This window comes from Crinia signifera, chromosome 9, assembly GCF_055691185.1.
Source record: "Crinia signifera chromosome 9, ASM5569118v1, whole genome shotgun sequence".
NCBI lineage: Eukaryota > Metazoa > Chordata > Amphibia > Anura > Myobatrachidae > Crinia > Crinia signifera.
The window spans coordinates 83,829,726-83,851,249 of record NC_139225.1 but is presented as its reverse complement, the minus strand read 5'-3'; positions in this window follow the sequence as shown (position 1 = coordinate 83,851,249).

The following is a 21,524-nucleotide window of genomic DNA, read 5'->3' as shown; positions in this document are numbered from 1 at the left end:
AACTACAGACGCTAGAGCAGGTGCCGGAGAGAATCACCTACAATCAAAATACCAATAAGTTACAATAATACAATGAATAGAAAATATGAAAAAAAGAAAGAAAGAATGAAAAAAAGGGGGGAGGGACATCAGAGTGAAGGGAAAACATAGCAAAACCGGCAAGGCACAGTGTGATCACATGAATACAGAGTAGATATGAGGTTACAGAAACAAATTGAAAGTTATTGAAATTTATATAGGCTGTGGCCGAATAGGCTGTGTGCATGGTTTAGCTGTGTGCATAATAGTTTTGAAGTGCATCATTTTTAAAGTGCGGCATAATTTAAATATAACTGTGGCGTTATACTGGCGTTACACTGAAGTGAAACAGAAGGACAGAAACAACAACTGAGAAACCAAAGTCTGCTTTGAGTGAGTTTAATTTCTTCTCACAACATACTACCTGTGGCTGCTTAATCTGGCGATTCAACCATAATATCATCATTTTTACATCTGCAAACAACTTTTACTATCAGTGTTAATGCTTGTATTTGCACTGTCAGTTTTGAAAATGCCAAGCTGTACCTCTAATGACCTCACCTGTCCTGCTCTTCCATTGATTTTAGGTGTCCCCCAAAATTATATTCTTGGCCCTCTTCTTCTCTATCTCTATACGTCCTCTCTGGGTGAGCTTATTTGCTCACTCGACTTCCACTATCACATCTATGCTGATAACACTAAAATCTTCCCCTCGTTTCCTAATCGCTCTCCCTCTATCCTCACTCATATCTCCAGCTGTCTCTCTGCTGTCTACTCTTGGATGACCCAGCTCTTTTTTAGACTTAAAATATCAAGGACTAAGCTGACCTCTTCCCACCCTCCTGCATAAAACCTGACCATCTCTCATCCTAACCTGCTGTTATGCTCACCTCTTTCCCTTCTGTGTCACCCCAGTCTGTCTAACCCTCTCCTTTTAGAATGTAAGCTCTCACGAGCAGGGCCCTCTCTCCTCATGTTGCTTTTTTTAGAATATATAAACCACTGCCACCCTGATGCTTGCTTCAGTGTCCTGTCCACTGATGCAACTATCTGTATTAACCATGTACTTGTACTAAACTGTCTTGTGCTGTAATTCTTTGTGTTTTTGCTAATAACTATGCTCTGTAAAGCGCTGCGGAATCTGTGTGCGCTATATAAGAAACTGTTAATAAATAAATATATATATATATATATATATATATATAAAATACAGCAGGTCCGGCACTCACTCCTGGAATAGTGCTGCGCCCGGTGCCCTCACTGGAGAGGAGGATGGGTAGTGTACACAATGTGCGGCACTCGTAGCAGAAATAATCAGACGGAGTCAAATATCGTAATAACGTTTCATTCCTCTTGGTATTTCTTCAGATTACAAAATACAAATGAGAAAATCTTACCTTATATCCCCACCCTGTGCACATTGCGCCGCCTCGGCGTCCATCCACGCTGCACGGCATCCCGATGACGTCATCGTGTAAGCGCCCTGCAGACCAGCCGGCGCACATCGGTGACAGAGTCACGTCAGGACCCGTCCAGCGTCTGGTTACCAAGGAAACGGTATCTGTGAGTTAAAACAAAGACAAAAAGGACACTGAAAACAAGAACAGATAATGCATATTATATCTTACTTAAAGTAACTCGTGATTACTCGCAAATACTCAACTACTAATACAAGACTAGCTGGTCAATATGCAGAAAAAACTCCATAATGCAAATAGTCGACACATAAAGTCGACGTAGACATCGATATACATAATTAGAGAAAAATAGCATCAATTTCAGCTGCACTGGAGTGGGGAAACAACATGGTCAATATGTTCATCAAAATCACAATATGATACCAATCATGTTGACCTATCTGGCCAATAGACATGATAATGGCATCATGTCATTAAGGCCACGAGGAGTGATGGTGTCTAATTTATGGATCCAGAATGCTTCCCTGCGAAGCAGCAGGGCATTCCTATCCCCCCCTCTCTTAAGAGGGGGCACATGATCGATCATGCGGTATTTTAAACAAGTCAGGTTGTGGCCGGCATGCAAGAAGTGTCTTGCTACCGGCTGATCACTGATTTTAGAGGTGAGGGCAAGTTTGATTGAAGAGCGGTGGGCTCCCATTCGCTCCTTGAATTTGCGGCTGGTTTTGCCGACATACGCTAACCCACACGGGCACCCAATCAGGTAAACCACGTGTGTGCTCTCGCATGTCAGATGATATCTAATATTAAATTTAGTTCCTAGGCGTGGATGAAAAAATATATCACCTGTCACTAAAAATTTACAGGTGGTACAGGAGCATTTAAAGCAGCCAGGTTTTTTAAACTGTAAAAAATGTTTGGGCACCTCAAGACCTCTACCTGAAATGTCAGATTTGACCAGAATACTGCGTAAGTTCCTGGAATTGGAGTAGCAGGGCATAAGCCTACTGTTACCCAGACCCAGGGCCTCATCAGTTTGAACAATGTTCCAATGTTTTTTGGAAATACCTGTAATCCCCCCCGAGGAAGAATTGTATTGCATTACCCAAGGTATCACCTCACCTGCAGTTTTTTTGGGTTTAGGCTCCAATAATTGGAGTCTATCCAACTGTAGTACACGGATTTTAGTGGCCAGAAGGGAGTCTAATTTGTAACCCCTACATACAAATTTTTGTATCAGTTCATCCATTTGAGTGGCTGCAGTTTGGCTGTTGCTGTTAATTCGGTGTATTCTCAGCATCTGGGAATACGGTAAGCCTTGTTTAAGTTTTGTGGGGTGACAACTGCGCCAATGCAAAAAGGTGTTGCGATCTGTATTCTTAATAAATACAGAAGTAATTAATTTAGAATCAGCAATTGAAATCGCAACATCAAGGAATTCGATACATGTCTGGCTCATTTTAAAAGTAAATTTCACCGGACTATCAGATGCATTATTCCTGTCAAAGAGTGCAATGAGGTCATCGGTGGCTCCTCTCCAAAAAAATAGGAGGTCATCTATATAACGGGTAAAAAATATTATCCTAGATGAAATATTAGGATCCGAAAAAAAGAGATCGTCTTCAATATCAAACATATAGATGTTCGCATATGTAGGAGCCACCGAAGACCCCATTGCACACCCCTTGGACTGCAGGAAGTATTGACCATCGAATAAAAAGAAATTTTTGGCTAAAATGACTTCCAGTAGTTCCATCCAGAAATCTACCATGGCCAAATCTCTGTCAGGTTGTTTAAGAAGCAGACGTTTGACTGCCTGCAGACCTGCTTCGTGCGGTATTACGGTGTATAGGCTAGTCACGTCAGCTGTGACAAGCCATACATCGGATGAGATCATGCCCACCTTGTTCAATTTTTTAAGTAAGGTTGATGTGTCAAGTAAAAAATGGTCATGAGCTTGGATAAGAGGCTGTAAGATCGAATCTAAATACACTGCACTCGGTTGAAGGAGCGACCCCCGTGCCGATATGATCGGTCTACCGGGTGGGGGATCTAATCCTTTGTGGATTTTGGGGAGGGTATATAACAGGGGAATTATAGGATGTTTGGGCAGTAATATATCATGCAAATCCTGTTTAATAAGCTCGAGATCAAAAGCATTATTCACAATACCACTTAGAACGGCAGAAAAAGTATCAGTGGGGTCTCTGAGTAATTTACAATACACCCCAGGATCGGCCAACTGCCGATAGATTTCAGCGCGATATTTGTCGATGTCTTGAAGGACTATCGCGCCCCCTTTGTCCGCCGGGCGGATTATTATCCGCTCATTAGCGGCTAAATTCTTCAGAGCTTCCTGCTCCTGAGGGGAAAGATTATTCATAGATCTGTCCGTATTTTTAATAATGGGTATAGTGTCCCGATCCATAAGTCTCATGAAGGTTTTAATGCTCGGACTGTTCGACAGAGGATCAAAAGATGATTTTGATTTAAATTGTTGTAACTTCTTGGGAAGTTCATCAGTGGTAGTGGACGTGGGAGGAGGTTGAGATGCAAAGTACTCCTTTAGTTTGAGCTTACGATGCAACTGATGTTTCTCTGCTAACCAATTCAGCTCATTTATATGGTTAGTAGGGATAAAAGATAAACCCTTAGACAGTACTGATTTCTCAGGTTCCGTCAGATCGTGGGTAGATAGATTAAAAATCAGTTCACTTTCTTGGTGGCTTTCCTTCCTCCACGTCCCTTGGCGCTGGTTTTGCTTGCCCCTCCTGGTAAATCTTCTGCGGGGGCGTTTTGGCGGCGTGTAGTCACCCCTAAAGGGATCCCGCGTCCGCGTCCCCTCGATGTGTTTGGTTCTGTGTCACTCGCTGTGCTGTTGGCTTCAGCTGAAGTGTCTGTATCCAGGTTGTTTCTAGAGTTCTTTGGTCGCCTGAAAAAAGGTTTTTTTCTTGAGTTCTGTTGCTGAGTGCCAAACAGCCATCCATAAACTTGATGTGTCTCGTAATCTCTTTCAACTTTAGCAAATTTTTCTTTTTTAAAGTTGATGAGCTCTCTTTTGTAAATGGCCAGCTGGTTGTTCAGCTTCGCAAGCCAATCAGTATCCTCATCAGAGGATAAGGTGGGGAGGTTGATTTTTTCAAAGTCCTCAATCTTTTGCTTGTAAGCAGCCATTTCTTTATTGGACTGGTCTATGACCAATAGTATATGGTCCATGGCACATTTATTGAATATGGATATCCACTTGGCACAGAACTCTGAGTCAAATCTGCCGATAGTGGGGCTATTTTTTACTCTAAAGCCCCTCGGAATTTTTTTCCGGCGGAAATAATCGCTCAAAGACATAGCGTGGTAAGTATAGTCTATTTCTTTCTGTTTGAGTCTGAGCAGATCCCTGTACACAATATCAGCAGATTGGGTTTCAGGCAGATCAAAGATTGGTTGTGGATGCAGAATTGTATCTGCCTCAGATTCCGAATAACTCAGAAAATTCTGTAAGGGTACATTCAATGGGTTAAATGCATCCTTGTCTGGGACAGTTGCCATAATCACAGATAGTTTGAAACTCACTGCCGTCAATTAGCAACACACGTGAGATACACAGAAATGTCCACAAAGTGGGCTCCCGACAGAGTAAGCCACAGGTGATTTCCCAAAGTTATCTAAATTGTCCAGTATAATCAGAATTGAGCACGTCGTCTCACTGCAGCAGTGCAGAATAGGGGGAAGGTGTTATATGAACAACACTCTTAACCCCTCACATACGGAGTGTCCCTTAAGGTAGCCGCAGTAATGTTATACTCACGGCTCCACAATTGAATCTGGCAATGTGTCCAGAAGAGAATAAATCTGTTGAATGAATGTTGCCTTGACCGTGGTTCAATCTCCAACGAGAGTGTTCCAAATGTAAAATACAGCAGGTCCGGCACTCACTCCTGGAATAGTGCTGCGCCCGGTGCCCTCACTGGAGAGGAGGATGGGTAGTGTACACAATGTGCGGCACTCGTAGCAGAAATAATCAGACGGAGTCAAATATCGTAATAACGTTTCATTCCTCTTGGAATTTCTTCAGATTACAAAATACAAATGAGAAAATCTTACCTTATATCCCCACCCTGTGCACATTGCGCCGCCTCGGCGTCCATCCACGCTGCACGGCATCCCGATGACGTCATCGTGTAAGCGCCCTGCAGACCAGCCGGCGCACATCGGTGACAGAGTCACGTCAGGACCCGTCCAGCGTCTGGTTACCAAGGAAACGGTATCTGTGAGTTAAAACAAAGACAAAAAGGACACTGAAAACAAGAACAGATAATGCATCTTACTGTATCTTACTTAAAGTAACTCGCGATTACTCGCAAATACTCAACTACTAATACAAGACTAGCTGGTCAATATGCAGAAAAAACTCCATAATGCAAATAGTCGACACATAAAGTCGACGTAGACATCGATATACATAATTAGAGAAAAATAGCAGCTGAAATTGATGCTATTTTTCTCTAATTATGTATATCGATGTCTACGTCGACTTTATGTGTCGACTATTTGCATTATGGAGTTTTTTCTGCATATTGACCAGCTAGTCTTGTATTAGTAGTTGAGTATTTGCGAGTAATCGCGAGTTACTTTAAGTAAGATATAATATGCATTATCTGTTCTTGTTTTCAGTGTCCTTTTTGTCTTTGTTTTAACTCACAGATACCGTTTCCTTGGTAACCAGACGCTGGACGGGTCCTGACGTGACTCTGTCACCGATGTGCGCCGGCTGGTCTGCAGGGCGCTTACACGATGACGTCATCGGGATGCCGTGCAGCGTGGATGGACGCCGAGGCGGCGCAATGTGCACAGGGTGGGGATATAAGGTAAGATTTTCTCATTTGTATTTTGTAATCTGAAGAAATTCCAAGAGGAATGAAACGTTATTACGATATTTGACTCCGTCTGATTATTTCTGCTACGAGTGCCGCACATTGGCCCTTATTCTGATTGACGCGGACTTTACCGCATACTTTCGGATCGCGTGTTTACGGCGTCTGCGCATGCGTGGAGAACGCAACGCGCATGTGCCACGCCTTGACTCGGTACCAGTTCGGCCAGATCCCGTCCAGAACTGTTCACCGCTATCATTCGGGAAATAGGGGCGTATTATGGGCGTCATGCGGAATGACACATGGGCGTAGTTTCAAAGTGGGCAAAACGGGGCGGAAACATGGGCGGACACGGGGGAGTACACTTATGTTGGGGGGCGTACATTCGGAAACCACTCCGAATGCACGCGATCAAAAAGGCCAGAAATGTGCGGTGTCCACAAGTGTACTATTGCTTTGCGGACACCACTCGTTCATGCGGTAGGCGAACGTACGCCTAATGACTACAACCATTAACACCTGAACCCAATAGAATCTACTCCTTTACTCATTACTCACTAATAGGACGCTTGTCAGTGCTTTAATTGAAACCATTGCTGCTTCAAGGAACCCGTACTAAACACCCACATATGCTGTACTTGTCAGACACTTTCAAACTGCTAACAATGGACATGACAGAATATTAATACTAGCAATACACATGTGTATTTGACATGTACTCATGAAACCACACATTTTGGGTAAAGTAAACACATTTATTTATATTCATGTCACAGTCAATGCCAGTGTGATGCAATGACCATAAAATAATACATACAAACAATAAACAACATGGCAGGAATGCCGCAAAATAAATAATAATACAAAACAAATATAATTGCACACAGATGGACTCCAGCACCTCCTATGTGCCACTGCACATGCAGCCAGTGGGAAATGAGGAGGCTGCTGGCCCTTCTACAGCAGGGCAAGCTGCACCTGACCATTCAACAGCAGGGCACCCTACACCTGGCCCTTCTGCAGCAGGCCAACCTGCAGCTGGCTCATATGCACCATCAGCAGAATCATTTGGAACACAACCGGGGACTTCACAAGATAGTACCATGGCCATCACTTCAAGTACAGCTGACAGTAATGGCAGGCAAAAGAGGGCAACAGGGGAACCACAAAGGACATATGAAGCAAGGGCTCAGCTGGTTCCCCTCAGCACGTGATTGGACACAAGAAGCTGACACACACAGCACAATGGAAGATTTGGGAACACATAACGGCGGAGATTAATGCAGCCACAAGTTCATTTCCGACCACGTTTGGCCTTGGTAGGCTCCTTGGCCTGTGCAGCAGCTCTTCGGGGACGGCCAGATGCTGGGGCAGGTGGAGCAGATGATGTGGAGGGGTTGGCTGGTCTACCCCTCCTGCCAGCAGGGAGTGTTGCCGCTGGTAATGCACCAGAAACGGATGCCATTAGGACCCTGTTGCTGGTAACCAGCTCCACCATAAGCTCATTATGGTGGAGGAGGAGATCATTTTGGCGGGTGGCTTGCTCGGCCAGCACCTGAGCACTTGCAGCCATGGCCTGCATGCTCGCAGCCATGGACTGCTGGGTGCTGACCAAGCTCGCCAGGATCTCCTCGGTCCTACGCACCCGTTCTGATGCCAAGTCTCCCTGCTGGTTGATGTCCCCAAGCACCTCGGCCAAGGCGGCCAAATCGGCTTGGCCCGATGCCTGCTGCTGCACAGGCCTACCTCTGGGGCCAGGTGGCACGGACTCCTCCACCTCCTGAACAGAGTCGTCACCAAGCGGTGGGGTGTCTGTGGGAAAAGATAAACACAATTAGTAGACATTCTACGATAATTACTTGCACAAGTTTATGGCATGACCAATATTTACCTTCCAGAAAAGACGCAAACACTTCAGCTGGGGCCTCGCTATCCATCGTGCTCACCCCCCTGATCTCCTCAACTGATATACAGCTCTCGGCCATCACCTCCAGGGGGGTGAGCTCTAGCCCTGATGGCATGGGGCCGGCCCCAGATGTCTGGCTGTGGTCCCACCGCTTGGTCATCTTCCTCTTCAGGTTGGTTTTGAAGTCCTGCCACCTGCAATGTAAGTTGACATATTAATACATGTCACTCCCAATGTTAGCTGTTGCAGCCATTGCTCTGTGCTACATATTACAACATGTGATTAATGTCCCATATATATATTACATGCAACTAGGATATCAACCGTTACAATACACATTCACAATCACCCTACTCTAACTCTCAACGAAATAACATGGCAATAATGTATGTGTATCGTAACAACCTCACGGCCCATTTGCTAAATGCATCTAAGCATCAATTCAATCATTACTTGGCTATTACTGGCCACATGTATCACAAAACAACTTGCCTCTTCTTCACATGGTCCGTCTCACGAACTTGTGGCGCTACTTCATTAATCTCTGCCGTTATCTGTTCCCAAATCTTCCATCTGCGTGTGTGTGTCAGCTTCTCGGATGGACACTCTATCCAATCACGTGCTCGGGGAACCAGGATGGCCAGCTCCTGTGCTTCATATGCCTTATTTTTTTTGGGTGGTTCCGCTGTTGCACTGGCTCGCCCCTTGCCACGTCCCTGGCCACGCCCCCTGGCACCAGTCGCTGCACTTGAAGTGCTGGCCATGGTACTACCTTGTGAAGTCCCCTGTTGTGTTCCAAACAATTCTGCTGATGGTGGATATGAGCCAGCTGCAGGTTGGCCTGCTGCAGAAGGGCCAGGTGTAGGTTGCCCTGCTGTAGAATGGTCAGGTGCAGGTTCCCCTGCTGTAGAAGGGGCAGCAGCCTCCTCATTACCCACTGGCCGCATGTGCAGTGGCACATAGGTGGTGCTGGAGTCCATCTGGTCAAATAGTTGCTGCAGCACTGGGTCCACCTCTGGTTGGGATCCAGCCATGTTAGCAACAACATTGTCACCTTCTAATACACCTTTATATACTGTTTGTGTAATCTGTTTGGCGGACATCAGCGGCAGCTGCGTTCCGTGCGTGAGCGTACGTCGCTGTTTTTTCGCGCCGCATACGGTGGCGGAAATTCCATTGTGTAAAACCTGGCGAAAGTTCTACATGAAATACTGGTCACCAATGCTAACATTGCATAGAATCTTCTGATACACCTGTGACTATTGCACAATACACATGCTATTTGCTAGCATGACATGACATTTCATTCATGACTACTGTGGTATTGTGGCGTTTTAGTGCAAGCTAAAAGTAGCCCAATCCCTTAGAGAATCCAGCCCACAAGTCATGCAATACTCATCTCTACTGTTATAGACCACACATGTGAGAGCCCTATAAATAGTGACTTCCTGCTAGAATCATTTGTCTCCAGATCTGGACTTGTCAGGGTCTAAGGTAAGCTCTTCCATGCTCCTTGTAGATATGATATCCATTAACAATGTAAGTGTATGAATGTATGCACCATTGCCTCACTGACTACAGATTGTTGGGCCAGCAAAGTGGTGTATCATTATTGCAACATGTCACATGTTCACTATTTCACTCACAGGTCTTCAACCTGTGTGGGTTCATCTATTGCAGGACAACATGTCCCAGCAATAGATGAAATGTGTCATAGTACATGATGTCGGCAAAAAATGCTGACACCTTTATCTGTGTGTTTTGGACGGTGTGTATTGAGTTCATATTATTGTGTCATCATTAGAGAGTCAAATGGATCTGCGGGATTTCACGGGGCGGCCATCTATTGTACGTATTGAAGGCTACAAATCTATTTGTAGTGGGATATGGCCATTATGTGCATAGGTGCATCAGTATTTATGTTCATTTCTTTATAGGTTGCTGAAGCTATTATGCGCTACATGGAGAGGAGGCTAAGGGCACTTGCGGCTCTCCCCACTCGTCGGCCAAGGAGGCCAGGACGTGCTAGAATCTATCGCACACGGGTGACTCTGTTTGCTATGCCCGATGATGAGGTACTTACTAGGTACCGGTTACCACCACATGTAATTCTGGATCTGCTCACCTTAATTCAGAGCGATCTGGAACCTCTACACGGGATCACGACAGCAATTCCGCCTCACACACAGCTGCTGGCGGTGTTGCATTTCTGCGCCTCAGGATCATTCCAACAAGTAGTGGCAGTACTTGCTGGAATATCTCAGCCGGCCTTCTGCCGAATCCTGAGGCGTGTGACGTCGGCCATGTTCAGGCGCAAAGGGCACTTCATGGCCATGACATTTGCCACCGAGACCCTGCGCAGAAGCCAGCAGGCCTTCCATCAAATTGCTGGCTTCCCTAATGTGATAGGGGCTGTGGATGGCACCCATGTACCATTTGTGCCTCCATCTCGAAGTGAGAAGATATATAGGAACCGCAAATTGTTCCACTCACTGAACGTGATGGTGGTATGTGGCCCATCCATGGAGATTCTCGCCTTCAACTCGAAGTTTCCCGGAAGTGCCCATGACTCTCATGTCATCCGACAAACCGGGATATGGCATAGACTCCAAGAGCTGGAAGGCCGTGATGCGTGGGTTCTGGGTGACTCCGGTTACCCATGTACGCCCTGGCTACTTACGCCGTACAGCTACCCAGCACCGGGCCCACAGGAGGCATTCAATCGGGCGCATGTTGCCACCAGGCAAGTGGTGGAGCGCTCAATTGGCCTTTTAAAAGGTCGATTTAGAGTGCTCCACCGCACTGGTGGTGACTTACAATATGCGCCTGAAATGGTGTCGAGGATCGTGGGCCTGTGTATATTTTTCCACAACATTGCTGTGCGGCGTGAGATACCCTTTGATGAGTGGGAGGTACCATCTGAGCCGCAAGATCCGCCCATGCGCCCATCCCGCGCCCCTGAATGCCGGAGGGGATACCAGCTGCGGGACTCTGTGGCGCAAAGATACTTCAGGTACATGTTATCGAGTTGACAGAACACACCAATTATTGTACAAATCACCCCTTCAAATAAGTACAGTGTGTTAGTTGTCAGTGTTACAACACGAAAATTAGCCAGCCTGCCCTCCTAATGGCAAAGAAATAGGAGATATTTATCATATGTGCTTAGTTTTGGGGGAAGTTAAATATTGGTGCTAATTATTATACCTTGTTAAAGGGATCTTATGTGTTTGTTATATCTTCATTATTGTAGTTGATACTATCCCTGATGACTGGTGAGTACATTGATTTATTCTGTAATGTGTTTTGGATTTTTTCATGTGTTGATGTCTGATTTGTTTGCAGATATATATATATATATATATATATATATATATATCTATATATATGATATTAGAATTTATTCACATGTTTCAACATTTCAAGGAGCAGGCAGCCAGGCAGGCAGGCAGGCAGGCAGGCAGGCAGGCAGGGCTGTTGTATAATGCTGGTCTCAGGATACCTGCAAGTGTGTGTATGTGTCTTTTACACATAAATGTACGCATACACATAGATGCATAGAGTAAATAATGCTAAGTACAGCTATGCGTTGCTAAGCTATAGCACGCGTTGCTTGGCGGAGCGAGGCGTCATTGGATTTGCTAAGTGCATACACACTGTGTTTTATATATATCAGATTTGTTCATTGCCATACATCAACACTACTGTTTTGAAGGCAAGCGAATTTGTCACCATTTGTGTTGGCGCAGAGACGCTGTTCATGTAAAGATGAACAATAAAGTTATTAACACAAATAACTGTGATCAACCAATGCCACCACCTGATTGGTTGATTGATGCCATTGTCAACATGGCGGAGACACGAAGGGCAGAACCCTTCACACATGCGGAGCTGAGGGTTCTTGTCTCCGTCATGGAGACAAGGCTGGGCCGTGCAGGGCCCTTTATCACGAACCGGCATAAGCGGAGGGCCTATGCTGCGGCAGGGCGCCGAATTTACGCCCGCACTCGGGTGCGTAGGTCCCTCGGCCAGCTGGAGAGGCGGTGGTCGGACCTCCGCAGGCGCCAGCCCCAGCTGCTCCAGCAACTCAGGGGCGAAATTGCTGATTGTGAGTATTTTAGCTATGAAATTTCGCACTTACAACATAGCATATATAAACAATAAAATGTGTCTCATGATAAGTGGGTGTCCATGGGTTTAAAAGTCCATAGACTGTTATGTGTGCTTCTTCCTGGTTAACATGCAGTCATGTGGCTTTTATATGTAATGCCATAGCATTGAGGATTATGATGCATACAATGTGCCAGATCTAATATGTGTTACACATTGATAAATGCCTGGGTTGTAATGTGTGAACAAATTACTACCAATCACATACTAATTTAAATGTCACAATTTGGAATCCATTAACAGTAAGGAGCTACTTTCTTGCATCGTTTGCCATCATTATCACCCTTCCATGTATGTCTTGTTATGGATTAATACATGTGCCCCAATGACCCCACATTGACCATGATGTTTTTTTCTACCACACAGCACGAGCCCAAGCACGACAGGCCCGTGAAGAGGCGGAGGCAGCCCTGGGCCAGGAGGAGGCCCAAGACCCGGAGGAGGAGGTGGCGGCAAGGGTGGAGGAGGAGGAAGTGGAGGAGGAGGAGATGGTGGTGGAGGAGGAGGAAGTGGAGGAGGAGGAGATGGTGGTGGAGGAGGAGGAGGTGCGTGAGGAGGTGGTGGAGGAGGATGTGGAAGCGGAGTTGGTTGCGGAGGAGGAGGTGTTGGTGGCGGAGGAGGAGGTGGAGGAGGAGGTGGTGGTGGTGGTGGAGGAGGAGGAGGAGGAGGAGGAGGAGGAGGAGGTGGAGGAGGAGTTGGAGGAGGAGGTTGTTGTTGCAGAGGAGCTGGCGGAGGAGGGGGCTGAGGAGGCCACGGTTGCCCCGGAGGAGTCGGATGACGATGGGGAGGAGGCGTGCCAGGCCCCGGAATACCAGCAGATCGGTATGTTAACATAATGCATCATTCATGAAGTAGTTGTACTGGTATTTGTTATGTTGCACTGGTGATAAAAAATTTTTGACCCATACTATTCATATAGACCCCAAAGTGGGTAGCTACAGATACAGGTACGGGTTAGATGGGGTGTCCAAGGCATCCCTTTCATCCAGGACACCTCTGAATTACACCGGTTTGTGGGATGGCTTGGAGCTCCATTTTGACTGCCACATAACCGTTGTAGTTAAACAGGATCCTGGAGTAAAGGGATGAGTGGATCATTTGTGGATTAAATTCACCTGCTGCAAGCGTTGATTATGACCCATCAAATAGTGGAATCTATATTGTTGGTGAATGTTATTTATAAACTTATAGGATGTATGCTATAAATGGAGTATGGCCCGGCCTACCTTGGAATGGAGTCAGAAGTTGCCAGTGTCCCAGGAGCCTCCTCTACCTAAACACCCCCTGTAGTTCTGATTGTTTTTTTGCCCTCACAGAATTGTAGCTTGGTTTAGACAGAATTATGATTTTGAGGATGTGTACTGTGCATTCCTGACATTTGCATAACTCCCATGCCACGAACCATCACTGAACTTAAACTGAGCAGATTGTGACAAGTTCTTATTGACGGAGGCCATGACCTGGTTGTCATTGGTTAGTCATGGGTGGGTTGTGACTGAGAAGAAACAATATGACTGTTATGTCTTCTGCAGAGTAAAGGGTATAGGCCAAAAAATACAGTATGTAGTAAATAAGTTAGCATGTATGTATATATGTATGTGTCATATCTATTTATCTATGTGTGTCTCTATCTCTCTACATCATGGGTCCTCAAACTGCGGCCCTCCAGATGTTGTGAAACTACAAATCCCGCCATGCCTTGCCACAGTTTTAACACTTCCTTATAGCAAAACTGTGGCAAGGCATGCTGGGATTTGTAGTTTCACAACATCTGGAGGGCCGCAGTTTGAGGACCCATGCTCTACATAGATATATATATATATATATATATATACACACATGTCACCTAGCATTTGTGCAATTTATGTCGCAGTATGTGAAATGTATGCAAGAATAACATGACTAATTTTTGCCCCTTTGACATGCCCACAGATGACACCACACCGGCAGATGAGGGGGTGCGTGGGGCCCTCCTGCGAGCGGAGCACCATCTGCGGCTCCTTCAAGCAGACCTGCAGGACCTCAAAGACCTGCTTATTTAATTTATAATTTTATATTTTTTTATTTCTGTTAATTGTCTGTTTAAATAAATTCTTTATGCAAGTTTACAGTTGTTGGTTTTATTTGCACTTTAAATAGTATATGTGTAGATTGGTTATAATCTTTTACACAGGGTGTAATACAAACCATTGCACTTACATTGCTGTAAGGGTTAATGTGTGCAATGCATGTGTTAGGCATGCTTGTAAGGATATATTGGAATCTAATTGATTCCAATTCCAAATAAGCATTTTTTTATGAGGATAGGTAATTGAATAAGTGGGTCATGTGATGTATAGCAGAAGATACTTCATAGTGGGTTGTTTGGCGTAAATACTCCGCTTACGTGCGGTAGCACCGCTTGGCTCCCGTTCGGATGCGGTATTCCCGAGCATACTCTGTAATACTCTGTAATACCGTGCCGAATCGGAGTGTTTCTCCCGCACACGCATGCTTTGTATGTCGTCCGTAAACACGCCCTGTTCTTAAAGAGTGAGTCCGTCCGAATGCGGAGGACACGTGGGCGTTTCTACGGACGATGGCCGCACGCGGCAAAACACCGTGGCGTGCGGACCGCACCGTAAGAATGCGGGAATATCCGCACCGATCAGAATAAGGGCCATTGTGTACACTATATATATATATATATATAACAGGCAATAGGTGCGGCACTCAGACGACTTCCATCCAGGTAAATAACCACACAACGGCGGTAATTCGTTATCAACGTTTCAAATGTATTGCATTTTTCTTCAGGATATACAAAGAACAAAAACTTACATACCTTTATAGATAAGTACATACAGGGGGTTCAGCGTGCTGGGAACGGAACGGTGTATCCGCCCATTCGCCGAGGAGGTGACTCCTCCTCGGCGAATGGGCGGATACACAGTTCCGTTCCCAGCACGCTGAACCCCCTGTATGTACTTATCTATAAAGGTATGTAAGTTTTTGTTCTTTGTATATCCTGAAGAAAAATGCAATACATTTGAAACGTTGATAACGGATTACCGCCGTTGTGTGGTTATTTATCTGGATGGAAGTCCTCTGAGTGCCGCACCTATTGCCTGTATTATACCCCCTTGTGAAGGCACCAGCTGCAAGCCGCAATTTGCTTTTGGGAGTGCCGAGCCTCTGCACTATAATATCTATATATATATCTATATATATATATATATATATCTATAGATATATATATAGATATATCTATATAGATATATCTATAAAGATATATATATATATATCTATATAGATATATATATCTATACAGATATATATATATATATATATATATATATATATATAGATACATATATCTATATATATATACACACACATATAATATATATATATATATATATATATATATATATATATATATATGATACATACATACACTAGTCTACTTCATTGAGGGCTGAGGCCACAAATTATTTCTTCCATTGCCAGCAATGCATGTATTACCCTCCTGGAGTGGCCGCCCCCTGACCGTCATCTTCTGACTGTGACTGTATGCCTGGCTGCCTGCTTCATCCGCCGCCGCCGTCCATCAGATCCAGCCCAGCGTCAGTCCTGCGCGCTGCTGCTGGATCACGTGGGCAGCGTCAACACAGCCCTCCTGGCATCCGGACCGCGGGAGCAGCTGCGTGCGCCCGCGCATGCGCACCAGCTCTCCCGCGGCCATTTTAACTAAGGGAAATCTTGAGGCTGGCCGCGGCCATCTTCATTTAGGGAACAGTGCCGCGGCCCTGCACGGAGATGCCGCGGCAGCCCCGTTAGGGAGGATGGGCGGCCTCTTCTACAATAAAAAGTGCCGGCCCACCGGGAAACGGCCCGGTTTCCCGGCAGGCCAATCCGCCCCTGGCTGTGGGCATCGAAACGTTGACCTGTGTGCATGTACCCTGATGTATCGTTTTGATATGCTTTGCAAACTTCACTAAAAATCTTGTTGAAAAGACCCCTGGAGTGACACTGCTTTGTACTTTTGTTATATATATATATATATATATATATATATATATATATATATATATATGACCTGAGGAAATTGATCAGTAAAGATCAATGAAACGTTGTCTGAGCGCAGTTGTCTAAAGAGTTGTTTTTCAAAGTCGCGTGGAGTGCTACTCCCATCCCCCCCTTGCTTGTATTATCCACTTCAGGAGTGGGCACCCAGCGCAGCTGATCTTCGTACAGGGAGAGCCGGATCCCCACCCAATTTGTATATATATATATATATATATATGACAGAAAGAAAGGTTCAGAGGGCGCTATTAAGTAGTTAATGGAAAAACAACTGTATTAAAAAGTATTTAATAACAAATTGTGTATACAACTTTCAATAAAATCAAAAGGTACAGCAATAGGGAATCCTTTCAGGATATTGACAGTGGTGATCATCCAGTTGGTGTAGGGCTGCCTACACCAACTTGATGATCACCACTGTCAATATCCTGAAAGGATTCCCTATTACTGTACCTTTTGATTTTATTGAAAGTTGTATACACAATTTGTTATTAAATACTTTTTACTACAGTTGTTTTTCCATTAACTTCTTCATTGCGCACTCTGAACCTTTCTTTCTGTAATTTCTATTGTTGGATTCAGCCTAACAGGGGATCCTCAGAGGTGTTGCTCCAATTGTATAGAGCGCGGATTGGGGTCTCTTCTTTTTCTCTATCTATCTATCTATCTATCTATCTATCTATCTATCTATCTATCTATCTATCTATATATATGCGCAGGTACAGAGACAAGGCAGCACTCCAAAGACTTAATGCAAACAACACGTCTTTTATTGTTTCAAAGTGTCATTTATTGTTTCAAAGTGGATATGACACTTTGAAACAATAAAAGACGTGTTGTTTGCATTAAGTCTTTGGAGTGCCACCTTGTCTCTGTACCTGCTGCATAAAGTGACAATCCGTCACAGGAGGGCACCGAAGCACCAACAAAGGGAGAATCAGTGAGTGCCGGAACAAATTGGTTTTCTATATAAATAGATTTCACTGTGGTGGATTCAACCTGTATGCACATACTACCCTGAACACTCTATTTATGTGGGTTCCATTCCGCTAATCCTATTTGAAGGAAATTCTGAGTTGTCGCGTGTTTTTGGAATTTTCCGAATTTCTCTGAGAATACTACTCTGGATGCCTTTTGTTTGGACACACATAGTTGTATCAGTTACTATATTGCCCCTGATGAACTCATAACCATGACGAAATGCGTTGGACCCGTTCTGCTGACCGAATCTATCAACCCACCAGAGTTGTATATACATTCGTGATCTATCAAAATTTTTGTACCTGTAATACCCTAGTAGGGTTTTTTTATGTGATTGTACATTTTTTACCTTTTTTATATATTAAATATCAATTTGTAATTCAAATTGATTCATTATAAGAGCGCCCTCTGAAACCCCATTTTTCTGTATCTCTATTCCTTGGATCCTGTCTAACAGAGGATCTCTCAGAGGTGCTGCTCTCTAAAATTTCTGAGCACAGAGAGGGGACCACCATATTCTGTTGTGTGTGTGTGTGTGTGTGTGTGTGTATGTATATGTATGTATGTATGTATGTATATATATGTGTGTATATATATATATATATATATATATATATATATATAACACAAGAGAAAAGAGGAGCGCACAGGTGAGCAAGATTGAACAGCGTTTACTGAGAACAAAGTGCAGGCTCACATACATTAAGGATAGCAGCAGTCAGCATATGTGGTAATCACCGTCAGCACCACAGCACATAGCACGGACACCGGAGGACATCCAGAAGACCGGCAAGATGGAAATCAGGACAGCGGCGGCGGCGTTCTCCACACACGGACTCAAGACGGACAGGTAACTCTGTAATCAGGATCTGATAAGTCGGGTGACCACGCCCCAACGCGTTTCGTCACTGATGACTTCGTCAGGAGGCGTGTCTGAGGTAAGTATGGCAGGGTTTTTATATATGCCGGCTCAATCACTAAAATAGTAAACAGCTAATGCCAATCAAGTACAAACATGTATAACAGAGAGACAGCATAAAATGCATTATTTTAACACAGTCCAAACGGCAGCAAAAGCAAATATATACGCCTTGATTGGAATTACAAACAGTTCATAAAACAATTACAATGTTTAATAATTTACAATATATAATAAAAATACAAATATAAATAGATACAAAAACGCTAATAATAATTTTTTATAAAAAGAGAATATATATGTATACAAAAAATATATATATACACATAAAATATATCACTAAAAAATATATAGATATGTATATAAATGGCTACATGATTTAAAACTCATGTGATAGAGAATAAGCAGAAGAATTGGGTGGAGAAAAATAGAGAAATAAAAAATGGTATTAGTATAATCAAATAGTGTTAAGAATCATAATATATTAAATAGCAGCAAATCTTAGCTCAAGACACAATTAGATATATAGAGATATAAATATATACCAACAGACAAAAACAGATACGTGAAACTATAATATAACAGCAATTGTTACTGAGAGAGGTGTACATTGAACTGCACGGACTAAGTGTCAGGACCTCAGCACTATAGGCACCATGAAGGGGCCGCAACCCAACAACAACACGGAGCCAGTGCGAAAGTCATGCACAAAAAGTCACTTAGGGCCTTATTTTGGTTCATTCTTTCTGACAAAATCCTTCTTAGATGGACAAAACCATGTGCACTGCAGGGGGGGCAGATGTAACATGTGCAGAGAGAATTAGATTTGGGTGAGTAATTTTGTTTCTGTGCAGGGAAAATACTGACTGCTTTATTTTTACACTGCAATATAGATCTCACTTTGAAGTAAAACCCCACCCAAATCTAATTCTCTCTGCACAAGTAACACCTGCCCCACCTGCAGTGCACATGGTTTTGCCCATCTAAGAAGGATTTTGTCAGAAAGAATGAACCAAAATAAGGCCCTTAGTGCAGAAACGGCACAATGTCAACCCCCTCATTTAGACCCATAGGCGACATAGCATTTAAGGTATATATCCAGAAAGTCTCCCGTTTACTCAGTTTAGTTGAACTGTTTATAGACGCAAATAAATTTGTGCGTACTTTAACGTTAAAAAGACACTTTGCAAAGATGAATAAACAAAATGACGTTTTAGATAATAATGATTCCCAGTTGTTTAATGAAAATAAACTTAAACCAAAGTCCAATTTCTACCCTATTGAATCCCGTGGTAGCAACGTGGAGACATTTTTTAATCTTATTAAAAAAGATTTTGACAAGCTATGTGAGGGTAATAATGGTTTTAGATTTAAAGACAACCTTAAAAGGAATGAAAGAGCTGCTGTTAAAAAAATAGAGGAGAACCACAACATCGTGATTAAACCGGCTGACAAGGGGGGTGGGATAGTTATCCTTAACCGCGATGATTATCTTGAGGAGGCCTACAGGCTCCTTAATGATCATACCACCTATCGCAGGTTGGAGGCTGATCCCACTCCCTTTGTCACTGATAAAATTAAATCTCTCATGAAAGTTGGTATTGATAATGGTTGTATTACTATCAGAGAGTCTAAATACATTATAAATGAAAATCCACCTATGGCATTGTTTTATTACATGCCAAAAATACATAAAAGACTTGTCAAACCTCCCGGGCGTCCCATCGTTGCTGGGATTAAGTCTGCCACCTCTTGTTTGTCAGAATTTATTGACTTGCATATACAGAAATATGTGGTCAAACTCAGTTCTTATACCAAGGATTCCACCCAGATCCTCATGATGCTTGAGGGTTTCAAGTGGAAACACACCTACAGATGGTGTACTATAGATGTGGAGGCGCTTTATACCTCTATTCCCCATGAGGGGGGCCTCCAGGCGATTAAATATTACCTTGACAGTGACATTTCTCTTAATTATGGTTTTCGTGAATTTATACTAGATAGTATTAAAGTTGTTATGAGTAATAACACATTTGTTTTCCAAGGTGAATACTATGTTCAATTATGCGGGGTTGCAATGGGGACTCCTTATGCTCCCAGCCTCGCTAACCTTTATTTAGGTCAGTGGGAGGAATGTAATCCTGAAATTAATCATATATATAAGAAAAACATCATTAGATACAATCGTTATATAGACGATATCATCATCGTTTGGGATGGTGATGAAAATCTTTTTAATGAATTTGTTAGAGAAATTAACATTAATTGTTATAATCTCAAATTTACATCTAAAACAGACAAAAATAAGATCGAGTTTCTTGATTTGTTGCTCGATACTACAGAATGGTCTGAAGAAAATAAAAGTATAGAGACCAGTGCATATATTAAGCAGATTGACAGCAACAGCTATGTCCATTATAACAGCTGCCATCTTAAGAAATGGATTAATAATATACCATATTCCCAATTCATACGTGTACGCAGAAATTGCGCTAATATAACAAAGTTTGAGGAACAGGCTGATATATATAGTAAAAGATTTTGTGAAAAGGAATATCCTCCAGAATTGGTCCGTAGTTGTAAAGAAAAAGCACTAAAACGTGACAGAAAGGATTTACTTAAATATAAGGAAAAATCACGTGACCAAGGGGCCATGGTTCCTTTTGTCACTAAATTTAATGGTGACAACAACAAAATTAGACAAATCCTTACCCAACATTGGGATGTGCTTTTATTAGACCCTATTTTGAAACCACTACTACCTATAAGACCACAGGTCATTTTTAGGAAAGCCTCCTCTTTGAAAAATTCATTGGCTCCTAGTATGCTAAGAAGTGTTGAAGATCATAAGGAAGGCTGGTTGAAAACTGTTAATGGCTTCTTCCCGTGTAATAAATGCAAGGTGTGTAAATTTGCGGATAAAGGCCCTTATTCTGATCGGTGCGGCCAGAGCCGATTATGCGGCCAGGACCGTGCGTGCGAAACCCCGCCTTCCATACGGATCGCCAACTCCGTCCGTATGCGGTAAGAAGCTGTCCGAACGGACCGCACGTGTATTTTTCACGGAATACGCCTCCTCCATCTAAGGGAACCTCCCCCATCATTCGATGGTCGCAGACCATCGAATGCAGGACCGTGTGCTCCACCAGCACCCGCAACCTCAGACCACACGGACA